This window comes from Lutra lutra, chromosome 12 (genome assembly GCF_902655055.1).
Source record: "Lutra lutra chromosome 12, mLutLut1.2, whole genome shotgun sequence".
Taxonomy (NCBI): domain Eukaryota; kingdom Metazoa; phylum Chordata; class Mammalia; order Carnivora; family Mustelidae; genus Lutra; species Lutra lutra.
Window position 1 is genome coordinate 20934713 of NC_062289.1, and position 6012 is coordinate 20940724.

Consider the following 6012-nt stretch of genomic DNA (forward strand, 5'->3'; position numbering starts at 1 on the left):
CCTTGGGGGCTCAGTGGGTTAAGCCTCTGCCTTCAGCTCAGGTCATGATCTCGGGGTCCTGGGATCAAGCCCTGCATTGGGCTCTCTGTTCGGTGGGGAGCCTGCTTCCCCACCTCCCTCTGCCTACCTCTCTGCTTGCTTGTGATCTGTCAAATGAATAAAAAATCTTTTTTTTTTAAGATTTTATTTATTTATTTGACAGACAGAGATCACAAGCAGAGAGACAGGCAGAGAGAGAGGAGGAAGCAGGCTCCCCGCTGAGCAGAAAGCCCAATGCGGGGCTCGAACCCAGGACCTGGGATCATGACCCGAGCCAAAGGCAGCGGCCCAACCCACTGAGCCACCCAGGCGCCCCATGAATAAAAAATCTTAAAAAAAAAATTATCTCTCCCTTTCTCTCTCCCTCTGACCCACTCCCCTACACTATCTCTAAAATAGACAAATCTTTTAAAAAAGAGAAGAGACGTTTAAAATCTTGGCTCAAGTTTTCTCATTTTGCCTGTTTTCTAAACAACCTGACATTTTTGCTACCTTACCTTTATGCCTCCTTCTTGGTTTGAACAGGCTATATAAGACATTGCAAAACAGGGAAAGCATATTTTCTGTATGATGCTCTCTCCTACCAAAACCTTTCTAGAATCCACCAATTTACAATCTCTCAGCTCCAAATTCACCCTGAAGGGGCTCTCCCACTGCTTCCTGGCAGCTGCACCATCAGTAAACTAGGTGGGTATGAAGACATCTGGCGATGCTCTTCCCCAGTCACGATCCCAGAATATATGTTTCTCCATGACACTCATAAACCTGGACCAGGCTGGTGATCACCTTCTTTCAACCCTTCCAACACAAACACCTCATGTTCCTGCTAACACTGAGACCCCTCCCTGTCTCTGTGTGCTCACACACCCAGTAACTAGCTACAGCTTCCCTGAACATTGGAGGGTGGCTTCCTACTTGCCTAGTGACTAACTCTGGCTTAGGCAAACCAGTAAACTGTCATCCTGTGGGCTGCAGCTACCCCTTCTTCAGGGAAACCTGAACCCAAATCTTAGGCCCCCTGCTTCCAAAAGGTACTCAAGTACTTCTTCATTTGGTATTCTTCCTTAGCTCTGGGTTACCATATAGAATTCTCATATCTTTTTTCTTTTGCCACAATTTAAAACTTTTTTTTTTTTAAGATTTTATTTATTTGACAGAGAGAAATCACAAGTAAGCAGAGAGGCAGGCAGAGAGAGAGGAGGAAGCAGGCTCCCTGCTGAGCAGAAAGCTCGAACCCAGGACCTGGGATCATGACCTGAGCTGAAGGCAGCGGCTTAACCCACTGAGCCACCCAGGTGCCCCTTAAAACTTTTTTTTACATTAAACTTCCCTTGTTATAATCACTACATGGTTTCTGTTTAGATTGGACCCAGACTGAGTTTCCTATCAAGCCAGGCTCAAAGAAACAACACAATGAAAACCATCAAGCCAGGATCAAAGAAGCAACACAATGAAAACCAGCCACTGAAAGTTTTCCTACACATAGTCCTAAACCTGTAAAATACTTTTTATATCTGGTGAAATACAAAATATATAAAATATTGCAAAATATGTAATATATATAAAACAATGCAAAATATAAACTAAAAAATCTTTTAGTTTTGAGGGCTCAAAAGGTTAGGTTTATAGATATGTCATCCAAAATACTTACACATATGTTGATACTATTTGATAAACAGTGAAACATCTGTTTATAGGTAAACTAAACCTATCAAAAAAATAGGTTTAATTTACTTCATTTTAAGGATTTGCAGAACATCGCATAATCAAAAAAATCGGTTTCTCCTTTCTTGAGCCTATAATCTTACAGAGAGCTAGGCTTAAAATCATGAGTCATTTTAAGTTTACATGCTCCTGGTTATACAATGTAAGAGGTGCTATCATTTTTTTAAAAAAGATTTTATTTATTTGACAGAGATCACAAGAGGCAGAGAGAGGGGGAAGCAGGCTCCCTGCAGAGCAGAGAGCCCACAGGGCTCAATGTGGTGCTCAATCCCAGAACCCTGAGATCATAACCTGAGGCGAAGGCAGGGACTTAACCATCTGAGCCAACTAGGCGCCCCGAGGTGCTATCATTAAAGGAGATAAAAATCACTCCTCGACTAAAATTAACAAGTCAGGAAATGACAGATGCTGGCAAGGATACAGAGAAAGGGGAACCCTCCTACACTGTTGGTGGAAATGCAAGCTGGTGCAACCACTCTGGAAAACAGGGTGGAGGTTCCTCAAAAAGTTGAAAATAGAGCTACCCTATGACCCAGCAATTGCGCTACTGGGTATTTACCCTAAAGATACAAACGTAGTGATCCGAAGGGGCACGTGCACCCAAATGCTTACAGCAGCAATGTCCACAATAGCCAAACTATGGAAAGAACCTAGATGTCCATCAACAGATGAATGGATAAAGAAGATGTGGTATATATACACAATGGAATACTATGCAGCCATCAAAAGAAATGAAATCTTGCCATTTGCAATGATGGAACTAGAGGGTATTATGCTTAGCGAAATAAGTCACTCGGAGAAAGACAACTATCATATGATCTCCCTGATATGAGGAAGTGGAGCTGCAGTGGGGGGCGGGGGTTGGGGGTAGGAAAAGAATAAATGAAACAAGATGGGATCAGGAGAGAGACAAACCATGAGACTCTTAATGTCACAAAACAAACTGAGGGGGGACCAGGGGGAGGGGGGTAGGGAGAGGGTGATGGGGTTATGGACATTGGGGAGGGTATGTGCGACGGTGAGGGCTGTGAAGTATGTAAACCTGGTGATTCAGACTTGTACCCCTGGGGCTAATAATACATTATATGTTTATAAATAAAAATTTTAAAAAATTAAAAATAGAAGTATCATACAATCAAAAAAAAAATCCTCTTAACTTTTGAGACATTTTCTCCCTTGGAGATACAGTGTGGTAAAGAGACACAATTTAATACAAGAATAAAAAATATAATAGCTAAATGAGTGATGAGTATGGAAAAAGGAAAGCCAACCTATCAAGTCTGGAAAAATGTTAGAATATGTGGAAAAGAAACTATAACATTCGGTCAGAACATTAAAGCAATGGTAGGGTAAGATTTACATAACCAGAATGAAAAAAAAAAAAACTGTTTCAAGTATAGGAAATAAAACGCCCAAAGGTGAGAATACAGCCAGAAAATCTGGGAGAATATGAATAAAGCAATTTAGCTATAGGAAATTCCTGAAATAAATTAGTAATGTTATAGCAGTGGTGTTAACAACAGTGTCTTGAAAGATCAGTCAGCCTGTCTCCAATGCAAGGGATGAAAGTGAAAGGAAAGAATGTTTCAGGTTGAAATAGATATTAGGAGGCAACAGGTACCTCTTAGTTAAGGTAATGAAGGGTGGATAGTTGTTATTTTTGTTACATTGTTAGAAAAGTTGCTACATTGTGAGAAAAGCTGTTATACAAGTCTGGTCTTGAGTAAGGACAATACAGAACAAACTGGGAGGGTAAAAAGATATTTTTGTTCAAAATAGGAAAATGATCTTAGTCACAGGTGAAAATAAAGAAGAAAAAACCAAATAGGAAAAGAATAATTTCAAATGTCATGGGGGAAATGTAACAATATAACCTGAACATATGTTCAGGTTTAGGCCTAGGTTTGCACCAATCATTATATGACAGGCACTACAACCCAATAGGACACATAACCCTGTATAAAACACCCAATGGATACATAGAATAGAATGATACACAGTCTTTCACTTTTGAAGAAACTTCAATTGCTCAGAAATTACCAATTTTATTAGCCTTTTGCTTTTTTTTTTTTTTTGGTCTTTTGCTTCTTTTGTCTCTTATCACAATACTTGCCTTTTGGCAAGTTCACTTGTCCATAGTACATCTCCATAATACATCCACCAAATGGGTTTTGAGACACAGTTAACATTGGAAAAGGAAAGATGAAACAAAAATTCAAATCCATGAGTGATTCCATGCATTCAAAACATGGGGGGGGGGGGGTCATGTCATGATTTATTTATGTTTAAAAAATATTTTGGTAGAACTGTATATAATTTAATAAGATGTTATCCTAAACAGTAAATATAACACCAAAAAACCCCCACATTTATAAATTTCAACAAGAAATAACAAAACTAGACAGACATATAACCCAAACAAACCCAAAACAGTGCTCCTTGAATTTGTCAGAACTCTCTATGAAGCTGAAATGTGCTAACACAGAAATACTGAAAGTAAAGTTCCTACTGACAATAAAGAACACACAACTGAGTTTTGAGTCTTTATATACTCATCACACCTTTATCCTTTGATCTCAAAGGAATTTTGGAATTAGGTTTGTCAAATTTTTTCATACTCAACTAAAAATTCTTTTTCTACCTAACACTTTGAAATATACCTATAAAAGGGGTTGATAAAAAATTTATATTCTCACGGCAATTTTTAAAACCTGTTATTGTTCCCATAGTCTGCTTTTAATTTTCAGCTCAGCAGTCTAAATACTGTTGTCACCCTTTTACTCCTGGGAAATTCAAAATAAAGAATACTAAAATATTTCACATGTAATTAAATCAATTCTTTGGAGAACCTCATGAACACTTATCATTTAGATTTTTCTCAGTTGACTCTCCTATACATTTCTTTTTTTAAAAAGTTGGAATTAATCATTTTAAATTTCCTTTTTAGGTAAATGACTAAGCTTCCATATTTAACACAAAAGGAAAAATACTCCTTTAGTAACTATAATCAAGTTTCTTAAAATATTAGGTGTAATATAAAAACTTAGGCTTATCTTATTTACCACTCGAGATATTTTCTTGCAAATGACAGTACTAACCAAATCAGTGCTGTTCAGTCATTATAGCATAATCCCTTTGCAAATGCTTCTTAAGCATACTAATCAACATATTTGCAATTAGAAGTTTATTATGATGTATTCATCTTCTCTGCTTTCTATAGAATTTGTGTGACAGTGGATTTGTCTAAGCCTGGAACATGATCAACCCAGACCCACCTAGTGTTCACCTACTTAAAATCTGCATTTTTAACAGCCAGCCATACTTTCATCGTCAAAGTAACACCTTATTTGATTACATGCAAACTGTATGTTTTAAGGCAGAAGACAATAATCAGAAAATAGAATATTGGTAGCAGAAATACCTCCAGAGTAAACAAAACAAACTTAACGGCCAGTGAGTCTCAAACTGGGCAAAAACAATTGCATGGTGGTAACTCTGACTCACTGGTCAAAAAAAAAAAAAAGAAAAAATAACAAGGTTTATTCTATAGTTTTTTTTTTTTTTTTTAAAGATTATTTATTTATTTATTTGACAGACAGAAAACACAAGTAGGCAGAGAGGCAGGCAGAGAGAGAGGGGTAAGCAGGCTCCCCACTGAGCAGAGAGCCCGATGCGGGGCTCGATCCCAGGACCCTGGGATCATGACCTGAGCGGAAGGCAGAGGCTTTAACCCACTGAGCCACCCAGGCACCCCTATTCTATAGTTTTTGACATGTAAGTTCTACAGCAAAGGTATTATATAGTGCTTTAAACTTCAGGGGAAAAAAATATTCAACACAATGTACTCTTAGAAATTCCTACTTGACAGTAAAGGTATCTAGCAAAGATGCTACAATTTGGGCAGTGTTAATTTGTACTGTTTGTATACAGACACTCGTATTCTTTCATTTCATCAGGCTTTTAAAGTCTGCCTTATGATTTATTTCCTAGTTTTGTTAGTAAAGGTGTTTTCTTGCTCATTAGTTTAGTTGGTTAGAAAATGCAAAACTATAGAGCTCTGTTGAGTTCCAGCTAAAGATAAATTTTATAGATTGCTTTAAACCATGTTTAGCTCTTACAAAATAGCTTTATAATACAGAGCTGCTTCTGGATTTTCCACATTCACTTTAAGTTTACTTAACAAATTACATAAAGCAATTGGTCACTGATCTTAGAATTTGTACTAGTTTGAGCTAACCCCAAAACTAA